This window comes from Pleurodeles waltl, chromosome 5, assembly GCF_031143425.1.
Source record: "Pleurodeles waltl isolate 20211129_DDA chromosome 5, aPleWal1.hap1.20221129, whole genome shotgun sequence".
Taxonomy (NCBI): Eukaryota; Metazoa; Chordata; class Amphibia; order Caudata; family Salamandridae; genus Pleurodeles; species Pleurodeles waltl.
This window is the reverse complement of record NC_090444.1, coordinates 1,671,520,218-1,671,534,073: the sequence shown is the minus strand read 5'-3', so window position 1 is coordinate 1,671,534,073 and position 13,856 is coordinate 1,671,520,218.

The window sequence follows — 13,856 nt, the reverse complement described above, 5'->3', positions numbered from 1 at the left end:
TACACTTAGACCTTGAGTCTCATGTATTGTTAAAGCATATGCTAGAGATATTGGAAACTGCTTCCTGTGAATATACAAGTCTTTCACAAACAAGAAACGTGCAACAGACCTTGCTATCTGTTTTACACCTTCAAGATCAAAAAATGTATTTGCTAGGTATTGAACTTCATTTCTGTTTGGATGCAAATTGAAATCAATTATTTTACCCATGGCTCCATTAACAAATCCTTCTTCAACATTAAAATTATGCCGCAAAATCACCCTACAGTTCTTAAAAGATGTAAATGCTTTTCTAATCTTGCAGTTTTGGAAACAGACTTTTCCAAAGAATTGGATTTTGATTGTAGTTTTTCACTCAACAGTATTGTCGCTCCGTGGTGTTCCATTTTTCATTTGATATTATTTCCAAAATGTGTTTTTTGTCCAGTTATAGTAATTATTCATTGAAAGAGGTGGATTCTTGGAGAGTGGGCATTAGACCATAATGGATTTTTTTGTTGAATAAATTCAAACATTAGCTGTGCTGCAGATGTTTTGGAAGGAAATATGGGGGTTATTCTAACTTTGGAGGAGTGTTAATCCGTCCCAAAAGTGACGGTAAAGTGACGGATATACCACCAGCCGTATTACGAGTTCCATAGGATATAATGGACTCGTAATACGGCTGGTGGTAAATCCGTCACTTTTCCGTCACTTTTGGGACGGATTAACACCTCCTCCAAAGTTAGAATAACCCCCTATGTTCTTTATGTCAGGTTTCCAGGCAAAGTTTTCCTTCTTTTGACAGTATTCATACTCTAATATCCTTCAAAATATTTCCATATTGTATATTAGATGCTTGACATATGTTTCTAATTAGTTCTTTGTACTGGAAATTCAACCAAATGTTCACATTTCCAATGCTTCCTATAGAATTATGAGTTTCTTCAATTAAGAATGTCTTAAACCCAGGTTGTCCTTTCACAGGGGTAAGTTGTAATAAATCACTAAAAACAATTCGATGCGTTCCTCAAAAAAGGATATCATACTCTGTCTTCAATATCTGCTACATTCTTAAATGTACAAAGGTGAGCATTACATTTTAGACCCTGTTCCCCTCATTGATGATTAAAGGTTTTCATTTCTTCAACACTCTTGAAACTTCATGATAAGCTTCTCCATATAACTTTTGGTGCTCAAGCTTATTATTGAGTTCAACAGGGATCATAGGTAGACAATGTAAGGTAATTCCTTTGATGTAGCGTGCAGACAATCCAGTAGGGGCTGTTAATACACACAATAAACTGGAGTCTGTAGTCTTTTGCAGAGAAGTGGTTAGAACTTGTATTAAAAAACTTTTTTCCAGTGCCAGCTTGTCAACTGACATACAAAAGAATTGGCTTAAAATGTTAACATTTACATTGATGTTTTGGGTGGAAGGATTCATGTTATCTTTTTTATTTAACTTCCATATATGTTTCTTTCTGCTTATCAATGAGTTGTTCTACTAACTGTTCCAAGTCAACATTTTCTTCTCTTGTTTGTTGCCTTGCTCTCTGCACCTCATTCATCGCTATGGCAGCTTCATTTTCGATCATTGGCTGTTCAAGGGGATCTTAACTGAGAGGTCTGGAACTCTGACTGCTTTATGAACTATCCTTTGCTATCTCAGTAGCAACAGTTTCCTCTTGTTCAATCTCTTCATTTAATATTTTTAGGTAGATGGGAAGTATTGGACACTCAATGTTGTCTTTTATAGCATTGAAAGAGTCTTCATAGTGGTCATACTGTCTGTTTCAGAATGCCAAGGTTTGAATAGCTATAGAAGGTCTAAGTAAAAAAAAAGATTTTGCCTCAGCAGTTTGACATGTACGTTTTTTATGGTTTATTAAGTTACCTTTTGCATACGAAAACAAACAACCGTCTCAACCAACAATACTATATTTGCCTTCATCAATGTTTTCTGAAACATTATTTTTGTAGCTATAGTGCTGCAGAATTTTGTAAAGACAAATATTTTTGAGCTATGGACTTCTTATTGGATAGTAGATATCCAACATATTTGTTTTCATAATATCTGCACTCTCTAGATCAAACTCTGCAAGGCACTGAATTTCTGGAAAAGATTTCAAAGACTCTGTTTCACATGTTGTGAAGGCCTAGACTAACCCAAACAATTGCTCCATACTTTGAAAACAAGCTAGCTGGACTGAACCTATCACATCACTCAAATGAGCTTATCTCCCTGTGTGAGAGGATTTACAAGCTGAAACTGTATAATTTCTTTGATAGAGATTTTTCTACAGGAATCCCCTCCCACGTTTCCTTCAGCTCTGAGTTTTCTCTGATTTTGTGATGTATGAAGTGACATAGTGAGCAACACCAATGGAATTGTCAGCAACAAACTGTATGTCCATATTTGCATTCCATAATTTGAGAATGACAGGATTATAATTGCTAATATATTTGGAGCCCTCTGATCTTTTCTTATTCTATATATTTTTTGGTGATTTTCTTGTCAGTGTATGCCTCACAGCAGATAAAAAGCTCTCTTCTCTAGAAATAATAGGCCTTGGAAATCCAAAACAACATCTTGTATAAAATGTTCCTTTACATCTGTATCTCCAGTGGTAATACTTCCCACATCTATGTGTTTGGAAGTATAGAGCTTTCTGTCAAAGGCTTTTTTCATTGTTCTTATCTGGAATGGTGAATGTAATGCACCATTCTGTGAAGGACAGTACACACTCATCATTATCAGCTCCAAATCTTGGTACATCCTTTATCCATTTGGAAGGGTAGAACTTTCTGTTGTAGGCTTTTTTCATTGTTCTTATCTGGAATGGTGAATGTAACACACCATTCTACGAAGGACAGTACACACTCATCACTATCAGTTCCAAATTTTGGTACATCCTTCATCCAAAGGAGCATGTGTATATGAGGAGCACCTCTTGGCTGGTATTCTTTTCTCCCAAAAAATCTATAACTTCTCCAAGAGGAAGATTGGTTTTATTGCATATAACACCCAGCATTGCTTGAAACGTGTGATTGAAATACCTACATACATTAGCAGGATCCAAAGAGCAAATTTCTCCTGCTGACTTCAAATGGATATCCTTACTGTTAGAGTTTGCTTGTCTTAGAAATTATAGTAAATCATCCAATGCATACTCTGTGCAACCAATCATTACAAACTAAGTTTCGGAGCATACATTTAAGTTCTCCATGACAACAGTTTCAGTATTCATTGGTCTCATGTTGACATGCCATCAAATTAATTGAGTTATACTCCAGATTGTCATCCTTATCTTGTATTTCAGCAATACGCTCCCTTGTAGAAGGATTTTGCAGATTGACTCCTGTCTTAAGAAAATGGTTCACACCATAAGAGAGTTCTGACAAGTCACTCTCACATAACAGATGGAATACATAGGGAATACATTGGCAAAACCTAGGGTCCTCTGAATTAGTCTTGTTGACCTGTATTCAGCTGCAGGTATTTATAGAAGGCACTCTTCCTAGGGGCCACCTACTCCTGTGGGAAATACCTGTGGAAAACAGAGAGTCCCTAAACTTTTTTCCCACACATGCATTGGAGCTCCTCTAACTTGTTTCATTTGAAACAGATCAACAACATCCACAGCAACATATTTTAAATGAAGTGTATGAACACTGTAGTGTTCCATATATTTCTTCTGGCTTCTGCTTATCCAGTTTTTCTATTTGTCCACCTGATTGCAGTACTTCATCAATGATACAACTTACCTCTCCAATAATATCAACATTTTTGTAAAAAAAACATTATTTTCTTTCAAGTATAATATGGCTTTTTTACTTTATTCACATCAACTAACTCCTGCCAGATTATTTTTACTTTTCATAAGCACTCCATTTACTAGAATAATGAGTGGTTGATCTACGTCTTTCTTAACACCCACAGTGTCTCAATTTTTTTAAAACCTTAAGGTAAATACACAACTCGTCCTTTAAGTCCTTTCTATAGTTCTGTTGGTGGCAGTGTCCGTGTCTTTGGCTCCATTCGAATGATTGCTTGAAATGGATGACCACTTTGTACTAGAATTGATTCATACACATTTAATAGGTCATGTTCTTGTGGCATTGGTACCAATTCTAATCTATTATGATTTGCTCTAGCTGGCATTTGATTTTCCTCTAATTTGTCATAACAATACTGTTAGAAATGGGGTCTCTAGTTGGAAGTCGGTTTGCACCCTGTTCAAGTAGTGACCCTCACTCTAGTCAGGATAAGGGAGATACCCAGCTCAGACAACCACTGTTCACCCCCCTTGGTAGCTTAGCACAAGCAGTCAGGCTTATCTCAGAAGCAATGCGTAAAGCATTTACACATAACACCTAGTAACACAGTGAAACCACTACAAAAGGACACCACACAAGTTTTAGAAAAATAGCCAACATTTATCTATGTAAAACAAGACCAAATATGATAAAAATCCTACATACTGTAATAAAAATATGAATTCTGCAAGAATTACTTAAAAATACAGTTCATTGAAGTCGCTGGCTCCACCTGGGGATATCATGGTGTTGTGATCAACAAAACCAACAGTTCAAGCTGCCTGTGACATCGCAGGCCAGCTATGGTGTTGGGAAGATGCGTAAACAGTACCTTTGGAATTAAAGGGTGTTGTGATCCTTGCGATGAGACCTGGAGAGCGGCATCGCTGGCATTGCAGTGCCGGTTCCGGGGTTGGCGCAGGAGTTGTCTGGCCCTTGAAGTCACTGACGTTGCGGATCGAACTCCGGGCTAATGAAGTCAGGAGCGCTGGCATGGATGGCTTCGGGGCAGCGGTGCAAAGCAGGATGATGCGATGTGCGGTGCCCACAGGTTATGGTGCAGGCAGCGGCTCGGTGACAGCGTCCAGCAGTGTCAGTTCCTTTGTGTCTAAATCAAAACGTTCTTCTATGAATTGATATGAACCAAAATCCTGCCAGTCATCACTGTTATTGTGTGCAGTTTTCGAAAAGACATTACATGTTTGGTTTCTGTAGTGAGAGCGGCGACAACAAATACAAACATACTCAGGTTTCTCAGAACACATTGTATTTAACTTTCCTGTGTAAATTTTTCAGTACTAATCTCTGTATCTGCTTCCTCTACAGCCATTGTCACTACCTCCTCATTTTCTCTATTATCTTCTTCAGGCCCAAAGAAATGGAACTGAATATCTTCAGAAAATTTCTCAACTTCTGCCACACTACTATGTAAGAGAGCTCTATTTAAATCTCCTCAAAATAAAGCTGAAGTTGTTATATAATAAATTCTCCTAACTAAATTGTGCATTTTTGAATGATGCACAGCTAACATTCTCAATGGACGAAAAGTGCTTCTACACACTTTGTTTGAAAGACATGCCAACAAATTACCTTGTAAGTTAGTGTATTTTCCAATTTTGCATTGGGTCTAATTCTTGAAGCAGTTTTGCATGGGTCTAATTCTTGAAGCATTTTATTTTCTGTTTGAGACTTCTCCATGAAAATTCTCTTATGAAAGTTTTGAATTTATGAATTGATTCCTGGTGGACAGTACAAATATTGCTACACTCCCTCTTGTACACAGGAGCTTGGTTATACATTTCCTGTACTTCTTCAGCTATCAATTCTTCTACATTCCTAGAATCTATCTCTTCTTTTTCTATGGAAGTACCATCCTTCACTTTATAGCAATGGCCACTTCTGTCAACTGCATGTATTAATGAGTTCTCTTGCAAGTAGGTCTCTTCATTAAAAAATGGCTGTGTGCCGGATGTGTGCATCCATTCACCTTTAAAAACGTTACAAAAAAGTACTTTTGTTAATAATGTCCTTAATGTTCTTTTCCTCATGCATAGTACTGTTTTGTCTAGTGTCTTCATTCTGTTCAATATTAAAATAAAAAGTTTTCTTTTCAGAACAAATGCTTTGTTCACTATACTCTCAAAGGTTGCTTTTGCTTAACTACACCACTTCTCTTATACTTCTTCTTTTTTAGCAAATTTTGTATTACTCTAGTTCGAAACATTTTTACGCTAATCTCCTCAAACTGTTTTTGTCTCCAAGTCAACTTCTTTCATCCCTTATTACATTTTTGACTGCTACAAGCATGCAGTCCTTCCTCTTTATCATTTGATTTACAACTCCTCTTTTTATTGGATAAATTATTTTTAGTTTGTAATTTTCAACATACTTTTTTTTAGAAAGTCCTTAGTGCTCATACCAATTCTCCTTTTTTTTTCTTTTCCACATTCTCCCCCTTATCTGTCTTTTTACTGTCAGTTTGAATTAAGTAGTATTGTTTCCTCTGTTTCTTTCTTCTTTGTCTCTCATCAAGCATCCTGATATTTATTTTTTCAGTACGAGTGGATATCGGCAAATCAAATAAAAAAATATTTAGCTCTACAAAAAACGGTATAAAATGTCATAGTAGAACTAAATAGGTGTGCCAGTGTGTTCACTGCTAAGTACATGTCTCTTACTGGTTGTCTAATTGAGGGGTGGGTGCTTTTTTACAAAAAGTAGGCTTTAAAAGTTGGCAAATGGATTTTAATGGGAATTCAAGCTAGCAGTAAAACTGCACACTCAGCCTCTGTAGTACTAGGCCTGAGCTATGTTTAAAGAAATACTTCCCAGGATGGGCAAGTAGATTGTATAAGTAGTTGGCTAGAGATTTGAAAGAGTGTAACAGTACCACCAGGAGTGTCTCACCAGATGTTTAAATAAATATGGTGAATACTGGGTTATGCAACTGTGTGTGCAACTAGGTCCAATACTGCTGGAAATATATCTCCTGTCTAGGAGTGTTCATAAATATATAAGTGGCTCTCTCAGTGTCTGACTGAATGTGTATGAGTTAGACACTACATATGTAAACGAGCAGAGGAGTCTACAAGTGCATGTCTAACTCTGTCAAACTTAAAAGTATATGTTTTATATTTTAATGACAAGCACCCTGCTCAATCTCCTACCTACAGAGCAGCTGAGTGCTCAATTATCTGTAGTAAAAGGGCACTTTAAAGCAGCCTTTTTTAATGGCAACTTGAGTTGACAGTAAAAGTACACACTTAGGGCAGTGGTTCCCAAACTTGTTTGACCCACGGCTCCCTTGACCTATTGGACATTGGCTGCGGCTCCCGATTATGCCACTTTTTTTGGCAGGTGGTGGGGATTTAAGGCCGCGTCTGGACTACTTCCATTTCTCTTCTTGTAAATAATTGGGATGAAGCAGATGAAAGTATGATAATTGTAGATGCTTAAGAGGCCATAACCCCCATCTTTGGATATCAATACCTTTTGAGTAGATGAGCAAAGTTTCCACAATGCGAGTTCAAAACAAAATTAGGTTTTATGATAATAGTGTAAACAAAATGTGTTTTTTGTTTTTCAAGCACATATTATGGATTATTAAAAATCATGATAGCTTTAATGTGCTATAAATAAAGTAAGACAAATGGTCAGCATTGTCCAGATGATATCCAGTAACAAACAATATAACAAGTATGAGTGGCATGGGTGGAAATGAAAAAGGATGGCTGCATACTTATAGAGCTACAAGTCATTGCCACTGTGCCGGGCTTTGAAAATCCTGTTAAATGATGGGATAACAAGAAATGAACATACCACAGACGATTCTTGATGAGGGAAAGAACATTGCAGATAAAGGACGTTAGAGCTTGGGCACACCTTCCCCGTCCTCCTATCCGCGATATGACTTAGGCCACAGGTGGGGGCTTCAATGGGAAGAGGCAGTGGGTGGATAAGAACATCAGAATTAGGCACATTAAAGTATCCAGGTTTGAGAGAGTAGGCCAATGAAGGGAAATGCTAGGGAACTGGGCATGGATGTGAAACCAGGCCCAGTATGGAGAAAGTCTCTGAATAAACAAAATGTTACTTGCCTAGGCCAAATGCAGAGGGGCAAACCACTCTAAGGGAGGTACAGAGAAGAAGCTTCAGGGCCCTGGGGGAAAGCTAGGAAAAACGGTGAGATAGGTGCCAAATTGTGGAAGTGAAAATTAACAATCCAACTAAAACTAAAACTGAGCACAGTACTGGGAACTAATTGGAAAGTTATCCAAAAAAGGAACTATATTGAGCCGTTACATGATACACTTCTCCCCAAATGTTATGGTAAAACTACATGTGTAAATTAATGTCTGTAGCTAAGATACACAGGAACACATAAGACCGAGAAAAATGTTAATATCTCATGGTAATACTGACATACTGGCTGCTACGCATATGAACTGAGAACCCTGAACTGATGAAGGTGTATGGCAGTAATTCCCAAGCAGTGTGCTTGGTGTGCATCTGTTCATGGCGGCCCTGACTAGTTTTGATGGTGCACCAGGGGGCTGTGGTGCACAGATTGGTAACTGCTGACTTAAGGCCTCATTTACAAGGCTTTTGCACCACCGTTGCACCTTTTATTTGACGCAGTGGTGGCACAAGCAGTGCTTTACACTGCTTCAAATTTACAAACTGGCACATTGAACCCACTGTGTCAGTTTGTAAAGCCTTGTGCCATATTATACCTGTTCCAGGTATAATGTATGCAAGGTAGGCGTTCCCTCAGGAAAGGCCACGTAGAACTGAGGCAGTGAAACTTACAACATTTCACTGTGTCGTTCTGTGACTTCACTGCATCAGAATTTTAACGCCTGCTCAGAGAATGAGGTAAACTGACGTAGGGCTTTTCTCTATGGGAGCCTTCCACATTGCTGGACTAGTATAATTTTTTTGATGCTAGTCCAGCAATACACCAGTTTACCACCATAGATGCATCAGAATTTCTACCGCATCTGTGAAAATATGTGCCATAGAGCTCTGTATTGTAAATACAGCGCATCCATGGCATCGTTAGGGGGTCGTAAGGCATCATAAGAAATCTGACACATCGGAGCTGATACATCTGATTCTTGTAAATGAGGCCCTTAGAGTCTGCAATAGTAGGTCTGTGCCATGTTTAAAGTCGTACTTGTGTACATAGGTGAGTTGATTGTGTCAGTATTTTACTACATATCTGACTGACTTTATCAGTATCTCTATGAGTGTTGTACCAGATGTTTAAGTAAATATGAAGAGTACAGCGGTATGTAAATATGTGTGCAAGTACATACAATACTGCTGAAAACATAGCTACTGTGCATGAATGTATAAGTGGCTGTGTCAGTGTCTCACTGAGTGTATCAGTGGCTCTATCTTTTTGTTATTAGATATATGATCTGTAGTCTGGGTTTCACACTGCGTATATAACTTATCATAGAAGTCTGCAACTGTATGTCTGACTCAGTGAAACTTAGAAGGACATGTTTACTGTTTTCACCATTGAGCACCCTGCTCTATTACCAACCTACTGACTAGCTGAGTGCTGAATCTGTCAGTAAAAGGAAAGTTTGAGGATTGTCAATCACTCTTTCTATTGGGAACTCGAACTGACAGTAAAGGTGTACACTTAGACTGTTCACTAGTAGGCCTCAGCCATATTTAAAGCAGTACTTGTTTAGATAGGTGAGTATGTTGTGTTAGCATCTGACGACATATCTTACTAACCATATTAACCCGTTAAGTGCGGGCGTTGGCCGCTGGCCGACGCCCGCACTGCCTCCCTGGTGCGGGTCATGACCAGTGGGCGACACCAGGGAGGGGTTTAGAAAATCGTCAGGTGCATCGCATCCGAGGATTCTTTTTTTTTTTTACTCCCTGGGAGACACAGAAGCTTTTCCGTGTCTCCCTTAGCACCCACCCGCCATCACATTGTTGTTTTCCCCATCGGAGCAGGAAGCGGCTGTAAGGCCGCTTCCTGCTCCGATGGGGAAAATGGGCCCAAACGGCCTTCCCCACGTTCGGGAAGGCCTTGTATGAGAGGGGAGACTCTCCCCTTTCATACGAGGCCTTCCTGAACGCATTTCCTGGCCCTCGATCACAGCACAGCTGCAATCGAAGGCCAGGAAACACCACTAGACACCAGGGATTTCACTTGGGGGGGTCGGCTCCCTTGGAAAATGGGCCGGCTCCCCCCGGGGGCATTTTTTTTTATAATGAGCTATGTGTCCCCTGGGGGGGGCCATCGCTCTCGATCGCCCCCCCAGGAGTTAATTAAAAAAATTAATTAATAAAAAAATAAAGAATTTGACCGGGGATCGCCCGTGGGCAGGGCGACCCCCTGTGGGGGCAATACTCTTTTTAGTAGCTGTAAGGTTTCCCTGGGGGCCATTTTGTCCCTCAAGAAAACCATACAACTACTAAAAAATATATAGATCTATATATATATATATAATATATATATATATAATATATATATATATATATATATATTTATATATATATATATCCATATATATGTAGATAGATATATCCATGTAGATATATCTATCTATCTACATAGATAGATATCTCTCTCTCTCTCTCTCTCTCTCTCTCTCTCTCTATATATATATATATATATATATATGTATATATATATATCACTTTTGTCAATGCATATGTGGTTTCCCCCAGGAAAACCAGACCCACATATAAAACTGATACATATATATATATATATATATATATCTTACATATATGTAAATATATATATTTTTGCCCTCAGTTGTTTTGCAGTTGCAGCTTGCATGCTTTTAGGCAGCAATAAAAAAAAGTCAAGTAAGTCTTGTGATTATGTTTCTACTACAAAAGGATCAGACTTTTGTCTAGTGGCAGTTTTAGTGCCATAAAGAAGTGCCGAATATTTATATGCCTACTGCAAAGAACAAATCTGTATTTTATGTAAATAGCTGAGTACATTAGTAAAGTCAGCCATTTCCTGCGCTATAATACAAATGAAATGTATGTGCGGGATGGGGGGCGGCTATGGAGAGATGAAAGGCACTTTTGTGGATGGTAATGAGGGAATCCGAGCAGGAGGACATGGGAGTGGGAGCACCAATAATGATTGTTGGACTGGGCGCAGGAGGTGCTAAAGACTGTGACGAATGGTATGTGACAAGGTGTTTTTGGGGTGTCTTGAAAGAACGTGCTGATTGAGGGATGAAGCACAGGTAAGGTGGCCTCTACTGTTGCACGTATTACACACACACCAGCAATTTTGTGACTGTCTACGCAGGCTAGTGTTTTAGAGCAACAGTTTAGCTAATAGAGATGGCATCTTGATGGATGACTGCGGCTGACGCCGTCACTCCGGTTATAGAGGACAGCTCTGACACAGGATCAGAGACTGAGACAGCAGATACTGAGACAGCATCTGAGGGATAGGACAATGGCGCAGACTCTCGGATTGATTTTTCAGTTGGAGGAGTCCCATTGGATAACTCCTCTTCCAGTAAATTATGAGGGAGGTGATGAGGACAGTCCTGCTGTCCCTTCGCAAGCACAGTCTGTGCAACGGGGCAATAGTGGGTTAGCCCAACCCAGTGAGCAGGTAAATGCGGCAGCAAGCACAGAGAGAGAGTGCTCTCTTGGGAGCTCCCCAATTTAGTTCAGCCCCAAATTCCACCACCCAAACCGTATTATGGAGACATCAGAATTATCTATCACAAAACAAACTGGTTTTGTAAGGCAGGCACCTGTGTTTTTGGTCCTGAGTTCAGTGGCCATATAGGGAAACATACTAAACCCAAACATTTCTGGAAACTAGACATCCCGGGGAGTCCACAGAGGTGTGACTTGTGCAGATTCCCCAAAGTTTTCTTACCCAGAATACCCTGCAAAGCTGAAATGATTAATAAAAACTCAATTTTTCTTGCATTTCTGTCACACAAACTACAGGAATATGCTGGGATCCACAAAATTCCTACCACCCAGTGATTCCTCACCTGTCCTGATAAAAACACTACCCCACTTGAGTGCCTCTACCTAGTGCCTGCGTCAGGAATGGATCACCCCAGGGTCAACAGTTGCCTCGTGTAAGGACCAACATGGACCGTTGTGTGATCTATTACTGTCACGGGTACTAGCCCTACCCACACAAGTGAGGTGCCATTTTTATCGGGAGACTTGGGGGAATGCTGGGTGGAAGGAAATGTGTGGCTCATCTCAGATTCCAGAACTTTCTGTCACCGAAATATGAGGAAAAAGTGTTTTTTGGCCACATGTTGAGGTTTGCAAAGGATTCTGGGTAACAGAACCTTGTGAGAGCCCCACAAGTCAGCCCATCCTGGATTCCCCTAGGTGTCTAGTTTTCAAAACTGTGCAGGTTTGTTAGGTTTCACTAGGTGCGGGCTGAGCAGGAGGCCAAAATCCACATGTAGGCACTTTGCAAAAAACAGCTCTGTTTCTTTTTAGGAAAATGTGATGTGTCCACGTTGTGTTTTGTGGCATTTCCTGTCGCAGGCACTAGGCCTACCCACACAAGTGAGGTACCATTTTTATCGGGAGACTTGGGGGAACGCTGCGTGAAAGGACATTTTTGGATCCTCTCAGATTCCAGAACTTTCTGTCACCGTAATGTGAGGAAAAAGTGTTTATTTGGCCACATTTTGAGGTTTGCAAAGGATTCTGGGTAACAGAACTTGGTGAGAGCCCCACAAGTCAGCCCATCCTGGATTCCCCTAGGTGTCTAGTTTTAAAAAATCCACAGGTTTGGTAGGTTTCCCTAGGTGCCGGCTGAGCTAGAGGCCAAAATCTACAGCTAGGCACTATGCAAAAAACATGTCAGATTTCAGTGTAAAAATGTGATGTGTCCATATTGCCTTTCCTGTCGCAAGCATTAGGTCTACCCACGCAAGTGAGGTACCATTTTTATCGGGAGGCTTGGGGGAATACATAATAGCACAACAAGTGTTCTTGCCCCTTGTCTTTCTCTACAATTTTTTCTTCCAAATGTAAGACAGTGTGTAAAAAAGACATCTATTTGAGAAATGCCCTATAATGCACATACTAGTATGGGCATCCCGGAATTCAGAGATGTGCAAATAACCACTGCTTCTCAACACCTTATCTTGTGGCCATTTCGGAAATACAAAGGTTTTCTTGATACCTATTTTTCACTCTTAATATTTCAGTAAATGAATCGCTGTATACCCAGAACAGAATGAAAACCCATTCCAAGGTGCAGCTCATTTATTGGCTCTGGGTACCTAGGGATCTTGATGGACCTACAAGCCCTATATATCCCTGCAACTAGAAGAGTCCAGCACATGTAACTGTATATTGTTTTAAAAAATCTGACTTTGCAGGAAAACGTTACAGAGTAAAACGTGGAGAAAAATGGCTGTTTTTTCAGCTCAATTTCAATATTTGTTTTATTTCAGCTGTTATTTTCTGTAGGAAAACCTTGTAGGATCTACACAAATGACCCATTGCTGAATCCATACTTTTGTCTACTTTTCAGAAATGCTTAGCTTTCCGGGATCCAGCATTGGTTCCTCACCCATTCCTGTCACTAACTGGAAGGAGGCTGAAAGCACCAAAAATAGTAAAAATGAAGTATGTCCTAGTAAAATGCCAAAATTGTGTTGAAAAATGTGATTTTCTGATTCAACTCTGCCTGTTCCTGAAAGCTGGGAAGATGGTGATTTTAGCACCACAAACCCTTTGTTGGTGCCATTTTCAGGGGAAAAAACCACAAGCCTTCTTCAGCAGCCCTTTTTTCCCATTAAAAAAAAAAAATGTAGGTGTATTTTGGCTAATTCCTTGGTCTTCTCCAGGGGAACCTAGAAACTTTGGGTATCTTTAGAATCCCTAGGATGTTGGAAAAAAAGGACGCAAATTTGGCGTGGATAGCTTATGTGGACAAAAAGTTATGAAGGCCTAAGCACGAACTACCCCAAATAGCCAAAAAAGGGCTCAGCACTGGGAGGAAAAGGCCCAGCAGCTAAGAGGTTAATACATCTATGTGAATCCCACCACATATTTAACTG